The sequence below is a fragment of the Ambystoma mexicanum genome, chromosome 6p (assembly GCF_040938575.1).
Source record: "Ambystoma mexicanum isolate Mex_15411 chromosome 6p, UKY_AmexF1_1, whole genome shotgun sequence".
Lineage (NCBI taxonomy): Eukaryota > Metazoa > Chordata > Amphibia > Caudata > Ambystomatidae > Ambystoma > Ambystoma mexicanum.
This window is the reverse complement of record NC_090935.1, coordinates 772,246,343-772,259,806: the sequence shown is the minus strand read 5'-3', so window position 1 is coordinate 772,259,806 and position 13,464 is coordinate 772,246,343. Positions and strand designations below refer to the sequence as shown.

Below are 13,464 nucleotides of genomic sequence, written 5' to 3'. Positions count from 1 at the left end.
ACCCTCCCTTATAAAACTTCACTCCTAGCGGAGCGTTTGCGGAGTGTCTGGCGAAGTGTGAGTTGGAAAGAGCATAGTGGAAAATACTCCAATAACAAACACAAGTGATGCGGCAAATCCTCAGGCACCTCGCACCCGAATTCTCACGAAATTGCCCGAAGTTGGGGGCACCATTGGGGACAAATGTGAGGCAGTGAGTAGGGCTCACGAACAAAGTACCTCATGCTGTGCGCCCTCTGAACTCTTAGATGCTTGCATGGACCACTCAAACAAAGGTCTCTCAATTCCCACCCCTCCCCCCCCCAGGTAAACCCTTTGAATTGGGAGAACTCCAGAGCCAGGAGCTGCACGGCTCTACTCTCCGCCTGGATTCATCGCAGCCTGCGGTCTGCGGGGTTGCCGGCGGAAACACGCATGCCCAGTGCACCCAAGTCCCTTCAGCAGAGCCAGGCAATGGCCCAGAAGCCGCAAGGAGGACGGCGGAGCGTTCCACTGTCAAGCAGCTGCTGCCACGGAGGGTGTCGTTCCCTGAAATGGAGACAGAAGGCAAAATTACCAAAGCTTTTTGCCTACCACAGGAAGAGGCTTAATTTACCTCAAAGCAAAAAAAGGATAGCAAAACCAAACCAAAAGCCTTCAAAAAATGTATACCTAGCACCCTTTGAATCACCAGTTTATCTAGACGCATTGGAAAGTCCACAATCGCTAAAAACAAAAAAGTCACCTTGACAAAACAGTCCTTACAGAATCTCTGGGACAGTGATAAAAAAAAAAACAACTTGATCCCCCGTAACAAAGGGATAATGGGTGGTTTGGAAAAGGGAACTATACAGCCCCCTCCACAAAAATCTATGAACATTTTATGAACATTTTGTCACAAGACAAGAAAAATTAAAGGCAACACTTAACCCAACAAATGGGGTAAGTGGCCCACAGAAACGAGTCCTTTCCCAAAAGTTTAGACCTCGAGCCACGTCTCTATCAGAGGTAAAAACAATAAGATGGCATTTTAAAAAGAAAGATTTACCAACCCCCCAGAAAAACACCACCCAGGAAGATCTGAAAACTGACTCCAAAAAACAGCAAGAAGTAATGGAAATGTCAGATCATGACCTCCTTCTAGCATCTGGAAGGTGTGAGCAAACAATGTCCCATGATGTATGGACAGAATCAGACAAAGGCATCAACAGAAATACAACAAAGGACAATATGGCCATAGCGATTAGCGCAAATAAAAGTGTTCCTGTAGCAGACTCAAATGAACAACATCAGAAACAACTGAAAAAATTGGATGAAGAGCCCCGGCTGACTGTAAATGAACCAATAAAAACATCAACTCCGCAGATATCGAGAACAATAAGAAACTTTGGAGAAGTAGAAGCAAACAAATCTACATCAAATATGGCTCTGGAAAAAAAGAAAAAAAAGATGACAAAAAAAGCACCACGAGCCCAGAAGAGCTTGCGAACTAAAAAAACATTATTCAGAAAACTAAGATGTCTCAGCTCTTCAACAACAAGGAATCATTGAAAATCATTTACAAGAAATAAGCAGTGGTCCGTCTTTGGATTCACAGATTGAAGAAGACGAGCAAATTGTCTCAGGACCCAACACAGCGGAAACAAAAGAAATAAATTCCAGAACAGAACCAGTGACGTCTCAGAACTCATGGACAATCACAGACATTTGTGCAAATATGCAAGCGGCAGTCGGCTCTATGTTAACGATAACACTAGCGCCATAGTTGAAGCTATATGAGGCACTTCACGAAAATTATAGGGATCAATCCACCAATAATCTAAACTAATATACGCGGAGAATTACATTAATGGATATACTATTATACGTGGAGGTCCCGAGAAAAAGAATCAGAAAATGTCATCTTTAAGACATTAATTGATCTAATTGAGGATGCACAGGAAGATAAGAGAGCTTTCTTGCACTGTTTTAGTGACACCATCACTTTACTCAAACCGGATGGTAACAAAGACCTTGTACAGTGCGCAAATAAAAGTGCATCAACAGAAAAAGCAGACATAGAGCTTAGGCCTATCGAGGACCAAAGAAAGACAAATGTGATTGATGATCGGAGTAGGAAAATCGAAATAGTGAGTAAAAAAAATGACAGAGCATATCGATAAGCAAGAAGCCGCAACATGCAACAAGAAAAATGAAAGAAAACAGGGAGAGTTTCGGAAAACAGTGAAACAGTACAGGTTGGTCACCATAATTATTGTCAAAAACAAAACAAGGACATCTTCCTATTATTTAATGTAGAACATTCAAATGATTCTAAAAGACAAGACAAGGCAGCAAGGCCAAAGGAACCCTTAGGAAAACAAAAGAAAAAAGGTGGGCCTGGAGAATAAAAAGACCAACAATCTGTGACAAATGAAGGAACACGACAGTTTATTAGAAACTTGAAGCCTATAGGAAAAAAGGCAATAACTCTTAGTCAAAAAACGAATGCAAACAAAAAAAGGATGATAAGTGAACAAAAGACACAAGAACGAGAAAATATCAAAGATGTGAGCTAGAGACGACGCAAGAAAACTCCATAAATGAATCCTATAGCCAAGAATCTTTACTACTCTTATCAGTCTATGAGGACAAAAGTCGGCGAGAGATAATGGAGGAGGCTGAAGAAAACGCAAAAAAGAAAAAACAGCTCCATGAATAAAGTCCCGGAATGTATTGAAATAACATCACTGATTTTCCGCACACTGCAAGAAGTAAGAAATCAGTTAGAGGCAAAAAATGAAATGGAAAAAAAGTAACAAATTTTGCTTAAAGCTATGATTGACCAGTCTAATCAAGACAGGGAAAGAAAGAGAACACAATCAACCAGGGGCTTGCGATCAAAAAGGGCACAGGAACAAGAGGAAAAGAAAGACATAAGGCGTGATAAGACCAATCCAGAGCCCAAGGAAAATAAGAGCAATATATATAAATTAAGAATGGAGAGAGTCTTAAGAGCAAATGACGGCTTGATTTTAAACAGATCAAACTTTTGAAATTACTGCACAATGTGCCACAACTGAGAGTCATCGAACCAAAGGACATCAAAATTGTGGCGTTTCCAAAAGAAGAAGACATGGACAGAATATGTATTCATCTAAACTCAAAGGCAGTTATGAACCTAGTATGGTCAGCCGCGGATGAACTCCGAGTATTGGGCTTCGACATTAAAACAGAAAGTTCACAAAAGAGCGAACAGGAAACAAAAAAGAATATACCAAAGAAAGAAGTTCTGAAGAGCCAAAGTACTCTTTTGGGGAGAGGAGGGAGGAGGATATGGATTAGAGACCTATATGTTTTCTCCAACAGTGTTACGGGGACCAAATGAATTAAAGGCAATGAGGAAGCGAAGTCGGATTCTCAAAAAAACAATGCCCATGTAATGGAAACCAAAATTGATACGGAAAGACCATGGGGCTGGCTAGCAGAAATGCGGGCTACAAAAAAAAATGCTAGACCGAAGGTCAGGAGCTGGCAGAATCAACCCGATTTGCATCATGGAATACAAGAGGATTTTACCATCTGATTGAAAAAATAAATCAAGAAATATTAACATTCGACATCATTTGCATCCAAGAGTGTTGGCTACAAGAGCACCCATACATACACGGAGCCACATGTTTCCTGAATAAAGACCATAAAGGAAAAAAAGGCAGACCCTCTGCAGGCCTTCTAACCATTATAAAGAACAGCTACCGCGGAAATATAATACGCACGATACAACCATCCTCCTTGATACAAATAATAATCTTGCAACATGAAGCAAATGGAAGAAACAAACAAAAGGAAAAAAAAAAAAAACACAAATCATTTTCAATTTATACTGGAACATACAGGCCAAAGATGGAGAAACACTACTGGAAATAGTCACCATTTATATAGATCAGCTGAGATCCGAATATGAAAATACGGCATTAATCTTGTGTGGTGATTTAAATATTGACTGCAACAACAACAAAAATGCACAGGTAAACATGACAAGTCATAATCGACAAAAACAATCAAGATCGCGAAAATGGCAGATCGAAATGGAGAATCGTGATCTCTTGCAAGTAAATGGCAATGTTCAAGGAGATCTAGTGGGAAAACCCACATGGGCATCACATAATGCAAGTGCAACCTTAGATTATTTCTTCGTCTATCGAGAAACTTTTGGCAAAATAATCTCTCTAAAAATTATACCGACAACAAGCAGTGACCACAGAATCTTAATTTTAACATGCTTAGACCCAGTCACATTTAAAAAAAGTGACAAGGAACTAAGAAAAACCTGCCGAATGAAGTTAATGCGAATGAAGGTTGAAAAAGATGGAGATGGTCAACAAAAGTGATTCCAACCTTGGCAAAATTGATAGAAAAATGGGAGACAACAACAGGAAATGACATGGAGTATGAAGCTTGTCTCACAATCTTTAGAGTAGCTAATAGAACAAGCAGAAGGGCCATAAAAACTAGGGTGCATCATTTTGACGCAGAAATAGTGGGAAAAAGCGTCAGCTTGCTCGAGACTTGAGAGCTTTGAAAAAACTGAATTTTAACTGTGTGACAACAAAAAGAAAGGCACTAAAAAAAGGATATCGTAATTGTGTCAAATCACACAGAGCATTATTATTCCAAAAAGACTCCGAAAACATGCTTATGGCGATCCGCAATAAAAATGCTAAATACCTATGGACCCTGTTAAACCAAAAAGGAAGGTATCAGGGTGAAGAACAACTCAACCCCATACATGAAGCAAAATGGGAACAATACTTTCAAGAGAAATATAATTGTGAGGCCGTGGAAGATGTTCTGCCACAAGAGACAAATAAGGAAAAATGATGGGATATAAAATTCAAAAAAAGTGAAATCCTGTCATTGATCACAAAAGCGAGTAGATCAAGAGCACCAGAGCCTGATGGCCTGACAAACGAAATTCTACAGGCCCCAGAGGTATGGGCTAACATGTGTCTATCACTCTTTACAAGAATAGTAAATAAAGGACAGATACCAGAATCCTGGACAACATCGATTACTATTCCCATACATAAAAAAAGAGACAGGGCCTGTCCTGAGAACTACCGCCCGAGATCCCTGCTGGACGCTATAGGCAAACTTTTTGCTGGCATACTCCTAAAAAGACTAAAGAATGGTTAAAAAGCTCTGGAAATTTCGATCACAGGCAAGTGGGTTTTCTAGAAAATGTAGATTCTAGTGTAAATCTACTAAAAGCAAAGACCATACAAGAAAATCAAAAATTGTTTATTGCTACAATAGACATGGCCGCAGCGTTCGATAGGGTAGATCGAGGAATTCTGTGGTAAAAAAATGACAGAAAAAGGCTGTCCGCCAGATCTTATGAAAGCCATTAGAGCTCTGCATACAAATACATCGATGCGAGTGAGACTGGACCAAAAGGGAAATCTAACGAGTGCAATTGTAACAAAGTGTGGGCTAAAACAAGGATGCCCGCTAGCGTCCATACTTTATAACTTCTATATCTTAGAAGTAAAAGAGTGTCTGGAACCGTCAAGAGCATGTTCACCAAAAATAGGTGAAACAAAAATAGGTCATCTCTTATACGCAGATGACCCAATACTGATGGATAAAACCCCAATTGGTTTACAGAAGAAATTGGACGCTCTAAATACATATGTAAAAGAAATCAAACAAAAAAACAATCTGGAAAAATCAGCAATAATGATAATCAAAAAGGCAGGTCCCATGGCAAGAAGAGCTTTCAAATGGCACATTGAGAACAAAGCAATAACAATAGTGAAAAATACAAAATACCTGGGAGCTATTGTAAGCGCCAACTGGAGTGACCAACCCTGGATTGACCATCTACAGCAGAAAATTGATCGACTAACATCACAGGCACTAATACTGAAAAGTAAGTTCTGTAAATTTTCAATGCGCCCGATTGTGGAATTTTATAACGCAAAAGTAATTCCATCCATAACATATGCGGGCAAAACTGCCCTGAGGATCCCGTGGGAAACTTGGGACAAATCGAAGCCAGATTCTGGAGCAAACTTTTGAAAATCCCTACTTGTGTTCCAATAAGCATCATACGACACAAATTGGGTCTGTATTCAATGCAAGTTCGAATTGTCTGTAAAACACTTGCTACCTTCAGAAAGATAATTCTGGATAATTGTCCTTTACAATATTTAATATTAAAAAAAAGAAACAGAAAAAATGCTGTTCTGGCCACTAGCCGAATGGAAATCGAAATGTAAGGAACTACTACAAAATATGAATGTAACAACTGAAGCTTTGTGTAAACAGCCAAAGAAAGTAAAAATACTCTTGTCAGTCGATTGGGCGGAAACAGAACGCGCACGAGCAGCTTCAAACTTCCACACCTTATCTGCCAAGATAACTAGATGTCCACAGATCTTGCCAGGATACCTAGAAAAAAGCACTAACCAGAACCATAAAGATTTAATAATGCGCTTTCGTCTGAATATCCTAAGAACAAAGACCAATCTGGCTAGATATGGCCTGGCAAAGGAAAACGTTTGTAGATTATGCAAACAAGACGAAAAATCAACTCGACATCTAATTCTTTTTGGCCCTGAACTGAGAACAGAAAGGGGACGTCTATTACAACCGATATCAACACCATTATGTGACCTAGACCCTGACTTATGGTGGACAGCAGTGTATGATGAGCCGAATAGAAAAACCACAAAAGGCTTGGGAATGTTTTTGGAAACAATGTTAAAGAGGCTGGAGCTTGCCTAAAGAACACTCTGAACAAAGGACTTGAAAAATTGAACTATTTCTAGAAGAAAAAAAATAATATCTAAACATATATCCAAATCAGGACTGAAATTGAATTGAATTGAAAAAAAGAGGATGGGTTTATCTTGTGTATGTGGAAGAGGAACAATTTGTCTATAAGCAAAAGTTTGTATTTGTTTACGCTGAATGCTTTAAATAAAGAAATGTTTTATCATTGAGTAAGTGAAAGCGTTTTCTCATGTTTTCCCTTTCTCTTTCCTATGGTTTAATAGCATGTTACAGCAAAACAAAAATGTCCCCCCAGTAAGAAAGTGACTTATTGAAAGAAATCTTGTCTGGGAATTGTATTATTATTTCCATGCATGCGTTTGAAAACTGAGTGTCCGATTTACAAACGTTTTTTAAATGGGAAAAACCAATAGAAAAACACTTTGTAAATTAGACCCAGAATGTTCCGAATGCAGTGAATACCAGCAGTTTTTGACTACACTGTAAACGTTCTGATTGACTTGGATGAGGTCAGTCACGATCTCCATGTGTTAATAGCTGTTATTAACTGATGATTTAATCTTCTAAATTATTAACCCCAGAAAAATGAAGGGCTGCGTCAGAACCGGGAAATGACATCGAGTAGATGCGTCACCTTCTGTTGCTTTTTATAAAAGCGCTTCAATATTCCTGACCCAATTCTGTGGTGTGACTGTGCCGGGTATGCGGGTAGAAGAAAGCGACTTAGAGAGAGAGGAGACAGACCGCTATGGTGTGACTGAGACAGATGTGTGTGGTCAGAGGGCAGCAAAAGGGAGAGTAGACAGGATTATGTGGTGTGAATGAGTCAGCTGTTTGTGTACGACCGGGAGAGAGTAAACAAAATCGTGTGGTGTGACTGAGCCACGTGTGTGTGGGTAGAGGATAACAACTAGTAGAGTGGGCAAAATGCTGTGGTGTGACTGGGCCAGGTGTGTGTGGGTAGAGGATAACAACTGGGAGAGTAGGCAGAATCGTGTGATGTGACTGAGCTAGGTATGTGTGGGTAGAGGATAACAACTGAGAGAGAGTAAACAGAATCGTGTGGTGTGACTGAGCCACGTGTGTGTGGGTAGAGGATAACAACTGGGAGAGAGTAAACAGAATCGTGTGATGTGACTGAGCTAGGTATGTGTGGGTAGAGGATAACAACTGAGAGAGAGTAAACAGAATCGTGTGGTGTGACTGAGCTAGGTATGTGTGGGTAGAGGATAACAACTGGGAGAGAGTAGACATAAGTCTGTGGTGTGACTGAGCCACCTGTGTGTGGGTAGAGGATAACAATTGGTAGAGTAGGCAGAATGATGTGGTGTGACTGGGCCAGGTGTGTGTGTGGGTATCCAGTTAAAATGTCGAATTTTTTTTCGAATGCAATAATGTAAAAAAAAAAAGAATGCTGAAAAAAAAATGTGAATTTTTTTTTTTATTTGTATGTTTTTATTTGGTTTAGCTAGTAAAAATAAATGGGAGGTAGGGGGGGAACCCCCCCATAAAAAAAAAAAAATCTAAATCATTCTTTTTCGTTTTTCTGCATTTTTTTGACATTATGGCATTCAAAAAAATGTCATTCGACATATTCACTATAAATCACCCACGCACACCTGGCTCAGTCACACCACAGAGTCCTGTCTACTCTCTCCCAGTTGCTTTCCTCTACCCACGCACACCTGGCTCAGTCATACCACACAATTCTGTCTACTCTCAGACAGTCACTCTCCTCTACTCACACACACCTGGCCCACTCACACCACCAAATTCTGTCTTCTCTCTCCCAGTTGTTATCCTCTACACACACACACACACACACCTAGCTCAGTCACACCACAGATTTCTGTCTACTGTCTCCCAGTTGCTTTCCTCTACCCACGCACACCTGGCTCAGTCATACCACACAATGCTGTCTACTCTCAGACAGTCACTCTCCTCTACTCATACACACCTGGCCCAGTCACACCACCGAATTCTGTATACTCTCTCCCAGTTTGGTATCCTCTACCCACGCACACCTGGCTCAGTCACACCACAGAGTTCTGTATACTCTCTCCCAGATGCTTTCCTCTACCCACGCACACCTGGCTCATTCATACCACACAATGCTGTCTACTCTCGGACATTCACTCTCCTCTACTCACACAAACCTGGCCCAGTCACACCACCAAATTCTGTCTACTCTCTCCCAGTTGTTATCCTCTACACACACACGGTTTATAGTGAATATGTCGAATGTTGTCAAAATTGCTTTCCCCTAACCCCCGTTTTTTTCAATTTATTTTTACTAGCTAAACAAAAAAACATACAAATAAAAAAAAAAAAACACATTCAAAATGTTTTTTTTCGGCATTCTTTTTTTCGACATTATTGCATTTGAAAAAATGTTTTTGACATTTTAACTGGATACCTGCGTGGGTAGAGGAAAGCAACTGGGAGATAGTAGATAGAACTCTGTGGTGTGACTGAGCCAGGTGTATGTGGGTGAGGATACCAAACTGGGAGAGAGTAGACAGAACTCTGTGGTGTGACTGGGCCACGTGTGTGGGAGTGAGGATACCAAACTGGGAGAGAGTAGACAGAACTCTTTGGTGTGACTGGGCCACGTGTGTGGGGGTGAGGATACCAAACTGGGAGAGAGTAGACAGAACTCTGTGGTGTGACTGGGCCACGTGTGTGGGGGTGAGGATACCAAACTGGGAGAGAGTAGTCAGAACTCTGTGGTGTGACTGGGCCACGTGTGTGGGGGTGAGGATACCAAACTTGGAGAGAGCAGACAGAATTCTGAGTTTGGGGAGATTCCTTTATGAGCATCGACATCAAAATACCATTAGCAAACACCAAATTTCACTTAAAACCAGACCCTGCGATAGCACCAGGGGCTGTAGTGTGGGCACTAGTAGTGACAACAGGTAGACTATTGTAAGCAAGTGCACTATGCAAAGTAGTCATAGTAGTATTGTCAACAGCAGTTGTAGCCAGAGTGGTCATTGCACATGCTGTTGTAGTAGTTCTACTAACACTTATAGTAGGGCTTCATCGTGCTGGTACTAACGGAAGACCCACCTGTAATAGTAGTACTTCACGCTTAAGATTCTAATACACAATCATGTTGCACGCCCATCTATTTGGGCACGCCCTCTGAAATAGACTCTGGAAATCGGATGATTGGGGAATGGGTTTTAAGACCAGGTTTAAAATAACATAGTATAAAAGCAGCAATTGTAGTGTAGTGCTTCTACTGATAGTGTTATCATTGTGTGTAATACGATCAGTAGTAGTATAAGAATCAGGACAATTACCCATTATAGAAAGCTGCTACTATTAATGCACATGGCGCTACGGGTATTAGTGCTAGCAGCCCCACTGGTACTGCATTATTTGTGCTGTTGACATCTTTAGTAAAAATCGTGTCTAGTAGCACATTACAAAATTACAAGTAGCAACTTGAGAGGGCGAGATGGAGAGAGGGGGAGTTGGTGGAGGTGTTGGGGGGTACATGTGTGCATAAACTGCAAACCCACATCCACAATGCGGTACTGCCCCCTGCAGAGTTGCCCGGTCGGCGTATTTCCCTCACTCCAGTCACACATGTGTAGCTAATCAGGGAATGCAAACATTACCGGAACCTTTCACAAAACGCGAAGACGATATATGACGTCACCCCACGTACTCTGCTGGAAAAGGTCACATCCTACATTACATTACAGTATTCATCTGCCAGCTGAAAAAGTGCTCCCACTGTGGGGAAACCACGAAACGACACGAACAGGGCTTTACACCCACTCCCCAGCCCTGCAGTGGCCGCGAGAGGAGCGCTCTTACCTTGACACCACAGGTGCTGCCACTTGAACTCCGAGGCTGGTGTGTCCTGGGCTTCTGCTTCTTGGCAATTATCGCCTTCATCTACTGCCCGCCCAATCACCAACAAACATTGTTCTCAAGGAGATGGGGAAGCACGCAGGGCAGAGAAGGGGCGTCCGTCAAGTTTGAAGCCCGCCCCCCACACATCAACCATCACATCCCGGGGTCCATAGATGCCAACTACCCACTGACGTTTCAAAAGAAAGTTCGGTTCATACTTACCGACTTCGTCCAGGATGCCATCAGCGGAGACTAAAAGCCATGATGTCACACGTCTCCGGAAGCCGGCCTTGTGCACCGAGGTGCTCCTGTTTACACTCGTCACTAGGTTACTGGCATAGCTGGTGACTGCGGAAGTAAAGTTCGCCAGTGATTGGCGTGTCCGTCTTGTAAACTTCGGAAGCTGTTCTCTGGTTACTGTACAGTGAACGTTTATTTCGGTACCTTTGTATTGAAAGGGTCTGCACGGAATAAAACCTGGAAAATCCCGTGAGCGTGGGCGAGAGGGGCGCTCTGCGGGGCAAGAAAACGCTGCAGGGGGTAGGGGAATGGAACATCCCAAGGAACCCTCATGCACAATTAAAGACCACATGTCAGCCTTCAGTGCTTCTGGAATGGGCAGGGATCTCGGCGAGATTTTTGAAATACTGGATGTAATTCGCTTTATGGGACGCGCGGATAAATATAATCCCGTGGCAACAACGGATAAATGACGCAACAGCCTCGATGCTGCCTCTCTTTCGGGTTCACCCCAACCTCTTGCGAGCAGCTGCAATCGGGATACGGCTCTTCAGCTTCGCAAGGTATATTAATAATGTATCATTGAGAGTGACTGTGACTAATCAACTTCCGGAGCACCAGTGGTCAAAGGATGAATATCGGTTTCTAAACCATCAATCAGCCCCACACCTCTATTACACCAGAAGGGATCCGAACAGATTGGAAACAGAAACACAAACAGAAGCACATTTTAAACTTCCTGTCCAATTTTGGTAATGTGGACGGAATGGCAGGCGTATCTCTGTAAACCGGTGCAAGGCTGTGGATCATTGGTTAGTTGCAACACAACGAAAATACAATTATTACCCTGTGATAAAAGGGACTGTGCAGTCAAGGTTGTATACCAATATCTACTTTATTATTATCCCAATAGACCGTTCTGGGAACACTACAAAATAAAACCCACCCTGTAAAGGAATGCAGAGGACAGACAGTTTCAAAGAAGGAAAAGGGATGCACTCTGGATACTGACAGGAGGGTAGTCAGTAAAGTAATTAATCACAATAGTTCAAGGATACTTGGTTTCAACACAAAGGGAGCAATGTGTTGTAAAATGTGGGTCGAGTCGGTTTCTGGGCACTGCGCAGCTTCTACGACAGAGTTCAAGACGGGAGACAGCTGTGGGTATCAGGTGGCAGGCAGTTCGGTCAGCGAAGCTGGACGGACGGCTGCAGGCTGGCCTACATAGTGGCTCGGGGTCAGGAATCGTCCAAGTGCTTGTCTGTGGTAACTGCTGAACCCATATACATGCATACTTAGAAATTGCTGATCCCATACCCTCACCTAGAATAATTTGTCTCACACATAGTTTGTCAAGTGTTGGCAATAAAAGGCCGTAGGTTTTATTGTACAGATATGGTTATGCAGATAACAATAATCACATAACATGATAGTAACATACTTTTGGGCACCGGATCTTGGGGTTACCCCCTCTGGCCCGTGCCCGCGTCCTTATGTCCCACGACTTGTTGTGGGCACCGTACAGTGCCCTGTACTTTTTTCCTTTCTTCTTCTCCCTTATTTGTAGGGTGGGAGGGTTTTGTGGTAAAGAAGCAAAGTTTTGGAAGGCACTGAGTAAACAGTGCACCTCCTGTGTGTTTGGGTCCCCGTTCAGGGTCCACAAACTGTTTGTGTTTTCTCAGAGCAGCATGCTGCTCTGTATTTATAAGACCCAGGGGAGCCCTGGGTCTTTGATATGTATAGTAGTGGGGGCTGTTATGTGTCAGCCCCCGGCCGGATAGCCGACTATCTGGCCTCCAGTGTGGGGGGGGAGGTCTTTGAACCTGATCCCTGCCTGTTGGTTTCCTTAGGTGCTTAGCACCTTTCTGCATGAAGGAAGGGTGAGGTGATTGCTCACAAGTCACCCTTCCTCAGCATTGTGTTACCCAGACTGCGTGTCTCTTCGACTTGGGGGGGGGGAGAGGAGCAGAGAGAGGGAGAGGTTGGGCTGCCCCTCTCCAGGCCTGCTGATGGTAACAGCAGTTACCCTGCCTCGCTTTGTGCGGCACTGCAGCCTTGCCCATAACTGCTGAACCCATATGCATGCATACTTATAAATTGCTGATCCCATACCCTCACCCAGAATAATTTGTCTCACACATAGTTTGTCAAGTGCTGGCAATAAAAGGCCGTAGGTTTTATTGTACAGATATTGTTATGCAGATAACAATAATCACATATCATGATAGTAACATACATTTGGGCACCAGGTCTTGGGGTTACCGCCTCTGGCCCGTGCCGCCACACGTGGGCAGGTTGACGGCTGACCGCGTTCCCCCAAAAGTATCTCCTATTGAGAACCCCTGGAGGCTAGAGTTGCTGTAATTTCTCGAAAGAAATGTTCATGCCCTTGATTGATAGATGGGTGCAGTCTTTGTGAAAAAGATCTGCGACACTCAGTGTAATGGCTGGGTGCTTTATGAAGCCCAGTCCTCTTGCTGTACAAAATTGTTCTAGCCCCCTGTTGATTTTTTGCCTAGAAATGTCTACAAATTTGTAGCAATTGGCCCCTTGCCATTTCTTTCTGGGTAGAATGGCCGAGAAGTATATTTCCGTTCC

General features: G+C 42.7%; 1 protein-coding gene across 1 annotated transcript in view; it reads right to left on the bottom strand.

Annotated features, from left to right (window-relative positions):
• The window catches only part of FAM81B (family with sequence similarity 81 member B), a 627,314-nt gene extending 616,321 nt beyond the window's left edge, over nt 1–10,993 (bottom strand). The window contains exon 1 of the mRNA XM_069627645.1: nt 10,849–10,993. The gene's annotated coding sequence lies outside the window, so the exon portion shown is untranslated. The remainder of the gene's footprint in view (nt 1–10,848) is intronic.
• Between the last annotated feature and the right edge of the window lie 2,471 nt (nt 10,994–13,464).